The 16,073-nt window shown below is 48.1% G+C and overlaps 1 protein-coding gene across 7 annotated transcripts in view; it reads left to right on the plus strand.

Moving 5' to 3' along the window:
* The window catches only part of HLCS (holocarboxylase synthetase), a gene marked incomplete at its 5' end in the record, with an annotated part of 169,427 nt that overhangs the window by 38,553 nt on the left and 114,801 nt on the right, over nt 1-16,073 (plus strand). The window lies entirely within an intron of this gene.

A 16,073-nucleotide genomic window follows, 5' to 3' on the forward strand; every position in this document is an offset into this window, starting at 1 on the left:
GAGAGATGGCTCAGTGGGTAAAGACAGGTGTAAAGTGTCGGCCTTAAGTCCTAAGAGTCTGTGTGTGCTCCTCATGTGAGGCAGAAGCTTGTCCTCTGACATGTGTGCCACTCACAGACATATACATTACACATCATACACACACAGCACACGCATGCACACAGAAATAACATACACAGCACACGCATGCACACAGCTAATGCTCTTGTCATTACCTAGAGACTGTTTAAAGTCTGCAGGAGGGTGTGCATAGGCCATGTGCAAATGCTGTGCTGCGGTTCTGTGTAAGACCCGAGCTTCTGGCTTTTGGCTTCTGTGAGAGGGAGTGCGGGAACCAGCTCCCTCAGCATGCTGAAGGGCAGCTCCTGTGGAATCTGCAGTCAGCTGGGATCATTTGATCGGGGTTTTCCTCAGTAGGTGGGAAATCAAAACTTTTGTGTGCTGATGTCTGCTGCCTTACGGTCAGAAGGCTTTAGATTCCGTGTTTGCCACTCATGTCTAAAAGGCAAACGGAAGTTGGAAATGTGTTCGGAGCCCACCTCCCACCTGTACTCATTGCTGGCAGCAAAGGATACCTGGCTTTAGGCAGACTGCCAGCCTCCCCAGGTGTGTGCTCCTGCTAATCCCTTTGTGGTGACATGTTGTCAATTTCTTATTCATCACGACAAATGATTTTGTGGAGCTCTTTCTGTTCTCAGCCAACAACAGGCCAGTCTGTGGGGTTAGTAATGTTAACACACAGCAAAAGCACAGCGGCCAGGGGATGCCACACACTGGACCCACCTGCTTCACTTGAAAAGAGCAAAATCCACCCTTCATGCCTGTACTGTGAAAGGGGAGGTGCTGCCTTCCAGGTCGGTGGCTGTCCCTGGGCGAGCTTGGTTTGTGTGGATCAGAGCTTTGCATTGTGTGGGTGCCCTGAGAGAGACAGATGCAGAGCCCCGGGGATTGTGTGAGGGCAGAGGACAGTTCGGGAGTCCTGTGTAAACACATGACTCAGTTTAAATGGTAATGTGATGATGGCTGGATTGCTAAGAGGTTGAATGGGTTAAAAAAACAGATGTGCTTAAGGAGCTCCTGGTGTCTAGTCTAAGAAATGGAAGGTGGTGCTTCTAATAGAAAAATTAATATCAACATAGGATGACCTTTTGTCATTAAAAAACACTCTTCTATTACATTTTCTAATTTTTATTGTTGTTATTTTTTAATTATTATTATTTTTATTTATATGACTACACTGCAGCTGTCCTCAGACACACCAGAAGAGGGCATCAGATCTCATCCCAGATGGTTGTGAGCCACCATGTGGTTGCTGGGAATTGAACTCAGGACCTCTGGAAGAGTAGGCAGTGCTCTAACCACTGAGCCATCTCTCCAGCCCCTGTTTTTCTTTCTTTTCTTTTTTCTTTTTTTCTTTTTTGAGACAAGGTTTTACTAGCCCACACTGGCCTGGAACACACTATGTAGCAGAGCCACCTTTAAGCCTGCAGTGATCCCCCTGCTTCAGCGTCCTGAGGTTACAGATGTGAGCCGCCAAGCCCAGCTCTGCAGTTTTCACCCTTTCTGGGCACTAATCATATGGCTTCTGTTTGTGTTTTCATCCTAGGAATTTGAACACACACTTACTTACTGCTGTTTTGTGTTCAGTTTATATGGCAAAACTTCTGGCTCCCACTTATGACATAAAAATATCAAGTAAAGCCTGTCCCCAGAGCTTTAGGTTCTTGTCCACGAGGGCCAAGGACGCCTGTCTTCAGTGGAAGCTGAGCGTCCGTCCCCTAGGCCCTCTCCTTACTTTCTTTCCTGGACACCGAGGACTTCAGCTAGACACGAGGTTAGATGTGTGCTCTCCGCAGGCTTGCGGCCTGGGTGGTCAGAGGGTAGCCCTGGGTAGCCTGCTCCCGGTCTTTTTGCCCTTTTGACCATGGCAGAGAAATGAAGAGGAACGATGGCCTTGGGTGGCTTTTCTGTGAGGGCATCCAGAGCACTGCTCTTCAGGTGTGTTCTTTAGAACACGCACAGCCAAAAATCCTAAGCTGTGGTTTTGTGTCAGAAGAATTTAGTCTCTCAGTTCTTGGACTGGGGAGGACACACCGTGGACAAGCTCTGGAAACACACATGCTGGGGCCTGAGCTGGCACCCTCAGTGTCTACATAAAAAGCTGGGCAGGTGTGGCAGCCTGCCTGCAATCTCGGTCTGTGGGGAGTGGAGGCACGGCTCCCTGGGAAAGCTGACAGGCCAGACTCGGGAAATACAGCGGTGAACAAATAGAACTTCTGGACTCTGCCTGTGTCTACACACATGTACACTCACTTGTACCTACTCAAGCATGCTTGAGAGCGTGCACACACACACAGACATATACACAGACACACACACAGACACACATAGACACACACAGACACACAGACACACACAGTCACACACACAGACACACACACACAGACACACACACACAGTCACACACAGACACACAGACAGACACACACACAGTCACACACACAGACACAGACAGACACACACACAGTCACACACACAGACACACACACACAGACACACACACACAGACACACACACACAGTCACACACAGACACACACACACACAGTCACACACAGACACACAGACAGACACACACACATAGTAAATTTGGCTCTTTACAATGTCCCGTGGCAGTGGGGGTGTATGTGCTTTCCTATTGAATAACTGGCTGGAGGAACATTAATTTACCCACTCACAGTCCATGGAGACGGAGCTCTTGAGAAAAGTGGAAGTCAGTGTTTGCTGTGTGTAGCGAGCACGTGTAGACTTGGAAGGGATAGTTCCGAGATTCCTTCTGGGTCCCTGCTCCCTCACAGATGAGGTCGCTCTGAGGACGGCCTCTGCCTCCGAGCTGCTCCATTCCTTCTGACTTTTGCTTCATGTTGAGAATTCAGGGCAGTGAACACACACGTGTGACTGGGATGTTTCTCCATTGCTGGTGTTTCTCAACACTCTGGGATGCCCTGAATGTGCTATAGAGGTTAAGGTCAGAGGTCAGGGTTTTCCTTTCTAGTATTGATCAAGTGTTGTGTTTTCTTGGAGCAAAAGTTCTCCAAACAATTTTAATAAGAATGAATTTGAAAATAAAAACAGTTTAGAGGTGTTTTTTTTTTGGGGGGGGTCAGACAGAAGATTCTTCCTGCCGTTGTCCCAATGCGGAAGCTGCCACATCTAGGTCCTGTGCAGCTCAATATAAAACTGAAGAGGCAATTTGGTTATCCTTCCTGCATCTGTGCACAGTAGGGCTCACTGACCTCTCTTTCTGCGTCTCTGCACAGTAGGGCTCACTGACCTCTCTTTCTGTGTCTCTGCACAGTAGGGCTCACTGACCTCTCTTTCTGCATCTCTGCACAGTAGGGCTCACTGACCTCTCTTTCTGTGTCTCTGCACAGTAGGGCTCACTGACCTCTCTTTCTGCGTCTCTGCACAGTAGGGCTCACTGACCTCTCTTTCTGTGTCTCTGCACAGTAGGGCTCACTGACCTCTCTTTCTGTGTCTCTGCACAGTAGGGCTCACTGACCTCTCTTTCTGCGTCTCTGCACAGTAGGGCTCACTGACCTCTCTTTCTGTGTCTCTGCACAGTAGGGCTCACTGACCTCTCTTTCTGCGTCTCTGCACAGTAGGGCTCACTGACCTCTCTTTCTGTGTCTCTGCACAGTAGGGCTCACTGACCTCTCTTTCTGTGTCTCTGCACAGTAGGGCTCACTGACCTCTCTTTCTGCGTCTCTGCACAGTAGGGCTCACTGACCTCTCTTTCTGTGTCTCTGCACAGTAGGGCTCACTGACCTCTCTTTCTGTGTCTCTGCACAGTAGGGCTCACTGACTTCTCTTTCTGCGTCTCTGCACAGTAGGGCTCACTGACCTCTCTTAAATGAAAGATACCTGAGGAGAATCTTGGCCTTTTCCATCTGTTGGACCTGCCACACGCCTTAGGAGTTTGTGCAGACTTCTGCTTCCTGGAACGCTCCCTGCTCATGGAAATCCACGCTCCCACCACACGATGTCACTGCTGAGCCAGGATGCCTGTGTTACACACACCCCCCCCCAACTGTAACTGTTCAGAAATTTAATTTATCCTCCGTATTCCAGGGTTACATGGTGGAACCTGGATGTTTAGCCTATATTGGCGGCACTTTCTTTTGGGTCTGTAGGAATTATTTCAATGCCACAGTTCATAAAATTCACCCGTTCATTCAACATTTATTCAATATTAAGTCCTGTTCTAGAACAAAATAAATAGAGAAATTATCTAAATACCTTCACCGAGCAGCAGCTGTGTTTACTCAGTTTGGAGCCCGACGCTGCTCTTGATGGCAAGAAGCACGGAAGATTTATGACCCTCCCCCATGTCACCATGATAGAAAGGGACACATGAGGAACTGGGGTCCTCCGTGTTCATGAGGGCTCTTTGCTGAGAACACCTCGACCTGCATGGGGCTCCCTTAAAACCCACCAGAGTGAGACCACTGGGGAGGGAGGGAGGGCAGGGCTTCCTTTCTGACAGGGTCTTTATGTCTGACCCGTCCTCTCAGGGGTGGGCAGAAGTTCAGGCCTCAGCTGAAAACCACCAACATCACATGCTATGTACCTGGGTCCAGTGAAACAAGACTGGAAGAGCCATGGTATGTACATGCACGCTTGTGTATACAGACACGTAATACACATACATATACATGCATGCACATGCAAATACATATACACATGCACACATGTACTAATACATATACATATTTATATATTCATACATACACATTCTGGATAAGCATAAGGTAATCTTAATAATGCTTTCAAGTTTTCTTTATATTTTCCAAATTGTCTATGATGGATGTATATTACTTTCATAATGAGCCAAACCAGTTATTAATAAGTAAAAAAATAAGCTAGTGTGTCATCAGACTTGGGAGGCATCTCACATGTACCTAAAACCTGATTGTGTGGGGTCTTCTATAGGCATTGACACTTGGTTAAAATTTGATATCCAACTTAATTATGGAGAGCAGGGTTCTCAACCTGTGGGTAGCAGATGCCCTCACCAGATATTTACATTATTTCCTGACAGTGCTGACATTACAGTTATGAAGTAGCAGTGAAATAATTGTACGGTTGGGGGAGGGTCACCCCGACATGAGGAACCATGTTAAAGGGCTGCAGCATCAGGGGGATGGGGACCCACCCGCCTGTGGTGCGCAGCGCTGCCAGTGGACTGTGTGACTCCTGTGAGTGGCATGTCACAGTCATGGCTGTAGGGCTTAATAGTGAGCCCCAGGGTCGGGGTGTGTCACCCGTGTGAGCGGAAGGCGTTGCTGGGCTAGTCACAACTGGAGCCCTGCTGCTGGGGAATAAACTCTTACAGGGGCCAGCGAAGGGTCAGGCTGAAGGGCTGAACAGTTGATGTGAGATATATTATAGGCCAGCATTATTACGTGGTGGCGCCTCTGTAGCCCTCCGTCCAGTAGAAGACAGAGTGTGGGCAGGAACACAGCGTCACTGGGGGTGTGTCGTGGGAGACACACATTTTATAAAGAAAAGACAGAGAAGGAACCCATTTCTGTAATGTGGTGTAGGGAAAGTTAAATATTTATTTCATATAAAAATATAATAATTTTATATAAAAAGCAGCAGGCTTCTTTTTCAGTGAAAAGCTGTCTTGTTTCCCTTCTAATCTCTGTTCAAGGGAGGGCAACAAGGAGGGCATGCTGGAGTCTCTGGTGGCTCCTGTGGGATGAGGAGGACCAGACAGTATTCTGAAATGGCCCCCACCCCCCTCCTCATACCACCCCTGTCTGTGTGACATGGTGATGTTTCCCGGGGGCCAGAGGACGTAAAAGAGGTTGGACACTCCACCTCTGCCATGGCTCTGAGGATCCCAGGCTGTTTGCAGATCTGCCCTGGCCTGGCTTCCCACTCAGATAGGGAGCACACACTTCTTGTTTGTTTGTTTGTTGTTTTGTTGTTTTTAAAATGAAGAACCTTGGGATCTTCTAGGTGTTCACTGGGCTGGAGGTAGTGGTACAGCCGACCTGGGTAAGGGACTTGGCTGGACGTTTTGAGAGTGTCTGGTTACTTGCTCTTGGGATCAAGATGTAACCATAACAAGAGGTGACAACTGAGTTTGTTGATAAAGCAGCTGGGCAAAGTCATGGCAGTGTGTGTGTGTGTGTGTGTGTGTGTGTGTGTGTGTGATGTTGGTACTGTGGGAGTCAATATATGCTTAAAGACAAAAAAGGGTTACGCTGTTCCATTTTGATTCAACCTAAAATCACATACAAAGAAACTATTTTTGTCCTCAAAATACAGCTACCGTTGGTTATTAGCTGTTGTTGGTAGGAATAGTTTTTCATTTGTAGATGTATCAGAGCTCAGAACGTCCTTAGCTTAGCCTTTCTGCCCAGGGATCCATCCCTTCCTGAAAATTCATCTCCAATTGCTCACATTTAAGGTGTGTAGTGTGGTGTTTTACACATAGCTGTCACAAAGTGCAAGTTTCTCTTCTGGTCTCGTTGCTTTATGACAGAGCGTATCATTCCACACAGGCCTCTCTTCCGTCCGCACTGGCCACTTCATTCGGCAGACATTTGGGAGCTAGTGAGGGTATGCGTGCTGGGGCAGTTTGGGAGAAATGGTCGTTTCTTATCTTTATGGCATGCTTTTTGGTTAATTGAGTCTTCTTACCTGCTTCATGGTCTTATCTGGATTTCCCAATAGGTAAGATGAGGTGTCTGTCTGTCTGTCTGTCTGTCTGTCTGTCTGTCTGTCTGTCTGTCTCTACCTTGGGATGAGGAACTTGAGCTTTCATTTACTTATTTACTTAGGCGGGAATCAAACCCAGGGCCTCACTGTTGTATTACTGAACTGTGTCCTCAGCCTGAAAGTGGGGTTCTTTCTTCTTAATATTTAAAAACAAAACTGTGTTGGGGAGTGATATATGCATTAACCTGGTGAGCGTGTGGGGTGGCCAGAGACTGACTATGTTCTGTCTGTTGGCAGTCACTTCTCTACATATTGTTGTTGTTGGGAGAGAGGGTCTCTCCCTGAACACGACTCTCAATATTTCATCTGGACTAGCTGTCTGACCAGCTCCAGGAGTCCCGACTCCATCTCCCATCTTTAGTTACTGTGTCTCCACTGCACCCTGCAGGTGCTGTGCACGCTGAGCTGTCTCCCCAGGTTGGAGTCTGTTGGAGTCTAAAGTGCCTAGTGTTGCTTTTTAAATTCCAGTTCACCATTTAAGAAAAAGAAAAAATCTCTGCCTGACGTTTTTAAGCATAGTTTTGACACGGAATCCTCCTCTCCCTCCTATGGCCTTTTAGGCTTAGTTCTGAATCTTGAATAAGAGATAAATAAATGTCTAGCAATTCTTTAAAATACAGTTAAAGACATACTTTTTTGAAGATTCAAATCGGAGAAAAAGTCGGGGTCCCAGGTGCATGGCATGCGTCTGCTGAGGCCTTTACAGAGCAGCCCAGAGCAGCTGGTAGATTAAAGCCAACATTTAAAAGCTTTTTATAGCTCTGAGTGTGTTCAAGGGTCTTTCATATACCTTTCTCCTTTCTTCTCTCTCTCCCCACCAATACTAGATTTTTTTTTTTGTTGTTGTTCATTTTAACTGACTTAATGCCTGTGTAAAGGCAACACGCTCCCTCTTGACAAGAAGCATAATACACGGGTGTTGTCCTCGCCCTCTCTTTACAGGCTGTTTTTGTGGAGAGCCTTTGAGCTACTGGGTGACCTGCCTTTGTATATGAAGCTTGTCCTTACTAGAGCTGCCTTGGGGTGCTCGCTCGAGGGCAAACATCAAGGTGGGAGAGGGAAAATGCTGACGGGAGGAGGCAGTCTCGAGGCACACATGGCTCCCGTTGTTTCCCAGCCTGGCCGAGTTTTGGTGTGGTTTTGGTTTTCTCTGAGCTGTGCTTTTCGCCGAGGATCTGGAGGGCTTGGGGGTCCACACTGCTCGGCAGCCACTTGCTCACGGTTGCGCCGTGGCTAGGAAGGGCGGCTCTGTTTCCTTAGACTATTTATACCCACCGTTTGTGCAGTCACAGATTTGTGGATGGGAAGCAGGCTCATTTGGAATAAAAAATCCTCCAGAGCAAATGCTTTCTGTCTCATACACCAGCTCCCTAATAGCTGCCATGTGTGAGCGGGTATGCATTGTATCGGCACCTCCCGGGAAGCCGGCTGACGCTGGCTCTACTGAATCTTGGAACATTCTTACCAGCAGACTTTTGGCTCTCAGGTCCAGCAAACATCCACAAGATGCAGCACACACTGGTACTGAGTTAGGGGGCACCGTCAGAGGCCCATGATGAGGTGCAGAGGCGAGACCTGGATTCAAGGTGGCCAGTGGTTGGCACTCGTAAGTGGCAAGACCTCCAAACCCGTTTTCCTCAGCCTGGCCCTGTGGGGTCCCCGCCAGTGCAGGAATGTGAGGGTCTGAGACCCGATGGCCACTTGGCAAGTGTGTGCAGGAGAGCGAGTGTCACACGCTCTTTCTGCTCATGCTCCTAATTTGTGGCCGCTGCTCTGAGAGCATCCTGGACAAACATGCAGTTTCAGACCAGGCAGGCCAGCCTTGGCACTGCACCCGCTGGTGATTGAGCCTCAGCGGAGAGGGTCAGGGTGCTGCAGTCTGACTGGGTCCTTTGGGCGCCTTTCTCTGGCTTCCTTAGGAAAGCAGGGAACTCTGCCAAGGTTAGGCTGTCTGTCTGTCCAGCAGACACTGACTGCAGACTGAACATACATCATTCTAGGTGTAGCCACTGCTCAGTCTACTGCCTCGTGGTTGGAGGATTGTGCGCTGGGCACCGAGGGCTTTGGGACAGTGTTTCTAGGCTCCTGCTGGGAGTGTGTGAAATTCTGGGTTTTCAGCATTTGGCTCAGTAATGTGATCACAGGAAGGCATTTTGGTACTTGCATCTACGGCTGACACAGGCCAGACTTCATGTTGTTTACTATAAATGCATACAGATTTAATGTGTCAATGAAATGAGGGGTGTACTGGAGTTAAGAAAGCACCGGCTCTGCTGGTCACGAGGGACAGTGCCCTGCATAGCACAGTTCTAGAGTTTAAGCCCCATCTTAGCACCAGAGGAACTTGGCTTTTATAGGTGAAAATAGCACAGCCGTTAGAAGATTTGTTTTTGTTGCTGTTTGTACTTTTTTTTTATGTTAGCCACGTGTGTGTGCATTAATCGATTTAAACAGATGTCTCTTTTAGCTAAAAACTAGTGAAAGTAAGATTCCCGAGGGAGAGCCTGTCTCTGTGGAGCCGTGTTCCCTTCCTTGACCCCGAGGATAAAGAGATGCCGGTTGGAATATCTGGAGACCTCTGACACAGAGGGAAGCCACATGTCTCCCTGTGACAGTCGGAGAGTCGCAGTGTGAGGGGTGTTGCGTGTGATGGTCTCTCTTGTGTACATTTGCCTGGGCAGGGATAGAGGGAGAGGGGAGGGAGGTGTTTTCCACACAGGACATTTAAATGCTCTCGAAGGCGGAAGTTCTCAGCTGGCTCTAAGGATAGGAAGAGGCCACTGTGTCAGCGTCCAAAATGCTAAGACTTATTTGCATCCTAAACTTTAAAAAATGTGAAATAAGCTTACCGCCCATATGTAAGTGAAAGTTTAGAAAACTAAAACTAAAAGCTACAGTAATAAAAGAATAAAAGTTGCTTTTCTGTGTCTCAGAACGTTTCTCAGAGACAGCTGAGAGGACGGCCTGGTCTGTTCCCCTCTCAGTTTTTTACAAATAAAAAATTAACTAATACAAATGTGGAAGTTGTACGTATGTACAGGGTTCTCTGCAGTGATCAGAGAGGTAGATATGCATGTGTATGTTGTGTGATATTTAACCAACTACCCCCTTTCCATCCGTAATTTCTACAGATATGCAAATATAACTTTTGAAAGATGCACCAGACAGTGATTTCATATTCTAAAAATTGTGGTTGATTTTTGGAGAGCATATTTAATCACATTTGCCTGAAAATGCCAAGATGAGTTAAATAGAGCATTCTCTCGGCAACCTTGATGTGGTTTTGTTTTAGTCTATAGCGTATTTAAAAGCCAGAAGTATATAACTTTGAAGACTCTTCTGTTTGGATGCCTTCTCTCCATGGTGTTGGGCATAGGTCTAGCACTTAGATGCTTCACACGGAGTCTTTCATAGAAGACGCCTTTGTAAGAGACGAGATGCCCTCCACACCCTTTTCTGGAACCTGAGGTGTTTATGTTGCAATTGGCAAAGCAGCTAGACTAAAGGTCCCAGTGTGCACACGTGTGAATGAACTTACATGTGCGCCTGTGTTGCTGGGGATTCAGTTCAGCATTCTGTATGCTGGCTGAATAAAACTCTCAGGCTTAGAAACATTAAAAACACCCTCCCCAAAAAAACCCCAAAAACCAAACCAACCCTTTTGAAGTAATTCCCTGGGCTGCTTCCTGTCCTAAAACTCTAATTATTGCCACTTTCATTTTAATACCAGAACAAATCCTGACTGGAGATCCATCAGTGGTTAATTTAAACACAATAAAAAATATTTTACTGTTTTTTTTTAATGTCAAGCATTTTCTCAAATTAATTTACCTTTACTGTAAGAATTATCACTATGGTCTAGATTAGTCTCAGATTTTCGAACAAAAATTATATTTTCGAAGGCTGTGTGTTGTGTGTTATAGGAACATGGTCTTTGTTACTCATGATATTAAGTTTTCTTATTGCATGTTCCCCTGTTCCACAGTGTGGTGAAGCCCTAGGGAGATGATCTCTGATGCAAATTCATGTTTGCCATAAAATAAGTGTGTGTGTTTATGTGTGTGTGTGTGTGTGTGTGTGAGTGTATGTGTGTGTGAGTGTATGTGTGTTTGTGTGTTTGTGTGTGTGTGTATATGTGTGTTTGTGTGTGTATGTGAGTATGTTTGTGTGAGTGTGTGTGTTTGTGTGTATGTGAGTGTATGTGTGTGTTTGTGTGTGTGTATGTGAGTGTATGTGTGTGTTTGTGTGTGCACTCACATGTGCGTGTATGCGTGCGTACCCGTCTGTCTTTCTGTCCGTCTGCATTTGTGTTTGTGTTTATCGCTAGCAATCAACCCCAGAGTCTCAACCTTGCCAGGCAACCTGCTCTACATCTGAGTAATGTTTCTCGGCCTTTTTGAATCTCATCTCTGATTCTCACTGTCGCTGGTTCTAAGGATTGGTCCATGAATACTCGGAGAAGAGGTGGAGCATTCCTGCTGCTTTTCCGTGCCGGGTAGAGTTGAGGCTCTGCTCAGACACTGCTCAGGGTGTCGAGGGGACACCAGGCACTGTGCATTGTGTCAGTCAGTGTCCGTCTGGACTTGGTGGGGACACATTTGTTTTGATAGCTTCATACTTTCTTGTGGTCAGAAGTCAAGAAAGCATTCTTCTCTCTGAACTGTGCACATAAGCAATGTAGACGCCTCATAGAAACTGCCGACTGTGCAGCTGTGGACGGAACCCTGGGCCCCTCTACTTGTTGAGATCCTTTGTGGCTGTCCACCTACAGCCGGTCTGAGTTCATCTGTCCACACCCATGCCTTCCACGCTCTTTCAACCGAATCCCAGCTATTGTTTGGCTCTCCTTGTGAACAGTTCAGTGTGTGTTTCTAAAGGGATAACAGCCCTGTTTGAAAATGTAGCTATGCATCCACTGTGGCAGCGCTTCTTTCCAGCAGTCTCCCTTCTCGCCTCTGTTCACACACTGCAGAGCAGGCTCTTGCTTGCTCAGGCATCGAGCATAACCTGCTGAGAAGCTGTGTGACTGGGTGACTGGAGGCCATGAGAGGTGGGCCTCTTCCAGGCCCTTCTGGAGGCAGCAGGGAACTAAATAGCATGGCTACAGGGAAGAGCAGGCTGAGCTCACCCACTCAGAACTCTGAGTGGGAGTTTCTCACCTCAGTTTCCCCCGCTTTCCTAGTTTCCTTAGCAGATATTGAGCTGAGCTCACTCTGTGCTTTCAGTTTCAGGTTGGTGTTTAGCCTTTGACCCGGCCACTTTCTTACAATAAACAGTTTGTTGATGATAGCAGCTGCCCAGCCGATTGTTTCCAGATTGTTCTCTCCTGGCTGCAGACCTAGGGAACGAGCACTGTAGAAGAGAAGAGACGGCGGCTTCCACTCCTTAGGCTCCCTGCCCTGGGTTCCGTCAGCCTCCGATTCTTCTGTTTGTATCTCAGAATGCGACTCTGAAGACCTCTTGGCGCTTAGCGCATGTTTGTCCTGCGTCAGCAGCACCTTCTCCATGTTTCCGCCTGAGAAGCAATCCTTACCCTGGTTCAGAATGGGGAAGTCGGTACTGTACAGTGCTACCCAGAGAGACAGAAAAGTAAAATCCTTTCCGTCCCTCTGACTTCTGCCCTTCAGAGATGTAGACCCTCAAGGCTGGGAAGATGGCACAGTGGTAAAGGGCCTACTTTATAAGTGTGAGTCTGCATAAAAAGCATAAGAGCCAAGTAGTACCGAGACGCAGAGACCTGGAGGGCTCTGGCCAGACAATCTAATAGCTTTAACTCACTGGTTCTCAGCCTGTGGGTGGCAACCCCTGACCCTTTCAAAGACTATTAGAAAACACATATTGATATTATAATAGTAGCAACGAAAATAATTTTTGTTCCTGACAACACGAGGCACTGTATTAAAGGTTCACAGCATTAGGAAGGCTGAGCATCACTGACCTAACTCCAGGTTCAGGGAAGAGACACATGTGTGTGCACTTGTACAGATGCATGTACTTTAACCACACTCAATTCTGTTTACTCTTTGTACACCCGGCACTCTTGCCAATGTGCACATGTGGTGCTGTGGTGGAGACCAGAGACCCTGTACCTCGGGTCCTTCTACTCTTGAAAGACAGGACTCTTACTGTTTTTATTTTTTAAACATGGGTGATTACTTATGTGGCCCAAAGCCACACCTTCATTTGGATTTTCCTGCTTCCCTGGTCACCCCCAGTTTGTACCTGGAATGGCCTGTCTGCCTGTAGCAACAACACTCCTCACCAAACAGGCGGCCAGCGGCTGTCAGAGGAGTGAGATGGAGCTCACCTCCCCAGAGGCTGGTGACTTACTACAACCGTACATCTGGTTAAGCTACTATTCCTGGTTTCCAAACTCAGGCCTCACCAAGCAGCCTGAACCACCAAGCGCACTTGAGCTGCAGCCCCGTCAGCCCAGCCATTACGTGGAACCTGGACAGGGTTCAAGTCCCAGGACTGAGACTTGTGTGCTTTTCACTCCTTGCCAGTAAGCTGTTACTAATACTCCAGCCCTCAGGCTGAGGGGCTTCATGAAACGCACGGGGCTTGGATGTCCTGCCTGCCTTTGGACTGCCCACGATCTGGGCCCCAGAGGGACTGCTCTCTGAGGTGGAATTCTGCAGCCTCGAAGGCTAGCAAATGCTTCTTGCTCTGGCTGGGCCTCAGCAGCCCGGCTCTGATGCAGACAGAAAGGGTGTGGGGTGAGGGGCAACTTCAGATGCAGCCTAAATGCAAGATGCCTGAATGTGTTCTAACTTGTGTTTTGATTTGGGGGATAAGAAGCTTTTTTTTGTTTTGGTTTTTAAAAACCATGGTCTCATTTTGTGGGCCAGACTGGCTTTAACAGCAGCAGCTCTCCTGCCTCAGCCTTTCATCTGAACCACTGCATTCAGCTTTCTGATTTTTTTTTTTTTTTAAAGAGGGTCACATCTTTGGCAAGCTCAGCAGTGATCTTGGAGATTCTTCTAGAGCTGAGCCTCCAGTCCACAGTTGTTGTTGTTCTAGAGCTGAGCTTCCAGTCCACATTGTTGTTCTAGAGCTGAGCCTCCAGTCCACATTGTTGTTCTAGAGCTGAGCCTCCAGTCCACAGTTGTTGTTGTTCTAGAGCTGAGCTTCCAGTCCACATTGTTGTTCTAGAGCTGAGCCTCCAGTCCACATTGTTGTTCTAGAGCTGAGCCTCCAGCCCACAGTTGTTGTTGTTCTAGAGCTGAGCCTCCAGTCCACATTGTTGTTCTAGAGCTGAGCCTCCAGTCCACATTGTTGTTCTAGAGCTGAGCCTCCAGCCCACAGTTGTTGTTGTTCTAGAGCTGAGCCTCCAGTCCACATTGTTGTTGTTCTAGAGCTGAGCCTCCAGTCCACATTGTTGTTGTTGTTCTAGAGCTGAGCCTCCAGCCCACAGTTGTTGTTGTTGTTCTAGAGCTGAGCCTCCAGCCCACAGTTGTTGTTGTTCTAGAGCTGAGCCTCCAGTCCACATTGTTGTTCTAGAGCTGAGCCTCCAGTCCACATTGTTGTTCTAGAGCTGAGCCTCCAGCCCACAGTTGTTGTTGTTGTTCTAGAGCTGAGCCTCCAGCCCACAGTTGTTGTTGTTGTTCTAGAGCTGAGCCTCCAGCCCACAGTTGTTGTTGTTGTTCTAGAGCTGAGCCTCCAGCCCACAGTTGTTGTTGTTGTTCTAGAGCTGAGCCTCCAGCCCACAGTTGTTGTTCTAGAGCTGAGCCTCCAGCCCACAGTTGTTGTTATTGTTTTGCAAAAATAAAAGGGCAGTGACAACTTCTAAGCCACAGTCAAACCTTCAGCCAGGTTCACTACTGTTGGCATTTTGTTGACAAAAATGGCTGCGTGCGTGTGTGCATGCGTGTGTGTGTGTGTGTGTGTGTGTGTGTGTGCGCGTGTGTGCGTGCGGCTGTACACCAAGGTCAACATGGAGTGCTTGCTCAGCTCTTTTCATCTTGTATTCGGGTCCCAGGGTGTTGAACTATGGTTGCTAACCCTCCATGGTAAGCATTTTACTGACAGCCATTGCCCCAGCCTCACCTTTTGTCTTTACAGACGCCTTGTGTTATTACTAATAAGGAAGACGGGGCAGGCAGTGGCCTTCAGCACTTCCTTCCAGGGTTGTTAGAGGGTGACACGCTTCCACTTGGCTCTGGGTGTACTCGCTCTCAGTTTCAGGGCAGCCAGGGCTATGTAGAGAAACCCTGTCCCCAAATCAAACCAACCATCCAGACAAGCAAACAAAAACCCAGAAACAACAACAACAACAACAACAACAACAACAACAACAACCAGCCTAATGAAGACGGAAACCTGGAGGCCTAGCACAAGCTGTGTTCACTTGACTGTATGGTTGGTTCACCTGACCCTCACTGTCCTGTGTCCCCTGCTCCATGGGCAGTGCTCCACAGAAGTCCAGGCCAGGCAGACCAAACACAGGCACATGAAAAATGTTGGAACCTGAGTTTATCCTGGCACTCAGAGGCAGAGGAGGTGTCTCGGCTCATGGTGGCCAGCAGAAGCCTAAGGTGGGAGTTACATTTTCCATTGTGGGACAGAGCACCCTGATTTGTAAGGAAAGGGGTTTTGCTTTGGATTGTGGATTTAGGGACTGCAGCTCATCATGCTGGAGTAGCTCAGTGGCAGAGGGCGTGTTTATCCACCTGAGCCCCTGCCTAGCCTGGTTGGACCAGGAGGAGATGTCGGCCCGACTTGAAAGGCCTGCCCGTGGTCTCTATCTGCGGTCGGAGGTCCCAACTCCTAAAGGCCCTACCTCCACATAGCGCTTCCATCAGGGCACTGAACGTACACACATGTGAGCTGGGTACCCGCCCCCTTCAAACCATAACAGGCAGCGGGTATCTGTGGAGGAGGTGACACAGGAGGGATGAACTCTGTGAGAGTGGGCTGTTAGGTGACCCATCCAGCCTCTGGGTCACCTCGATTCCCTGTGACCCAAACACTGTTCACAAGGCCCCACTCCCCAACACTGCTGCATTACGGAATTAGGGCTGTGAACTTGTGGGACACACCCAGACCATAGCAGGAAGCATTAACGGTCAGTCCTGTGTACAAGGAGGCCAGGTGAGTCCACTTCCAGGAGAGCAGAGCAGGCTTTTCCACTGGTACCTCAGGCACTGAATTCTTGGCTTTGCCCCCTCATGTTCCCCAAACTGTCAGAAGTCGGTTTGTGTTGGATTCTGACAAATGGCGGGTTTTTCACATAAGGCATGGCTAATGAAGGCCTTGGAGACTCCTGCGGATGTCGACCCA

The sequence above is a fragment of the Micromys minutus genome, assembly GCF_963924665.1.
Source record: "Micromys minutus genome assembly, chromosome: 7".
Classification (NCBI taxonomy): Eukaryota; Metazoa; Chordata; class Mammalia; order Rodentia; family Muridae; genus Micromys; species Micromys minutus.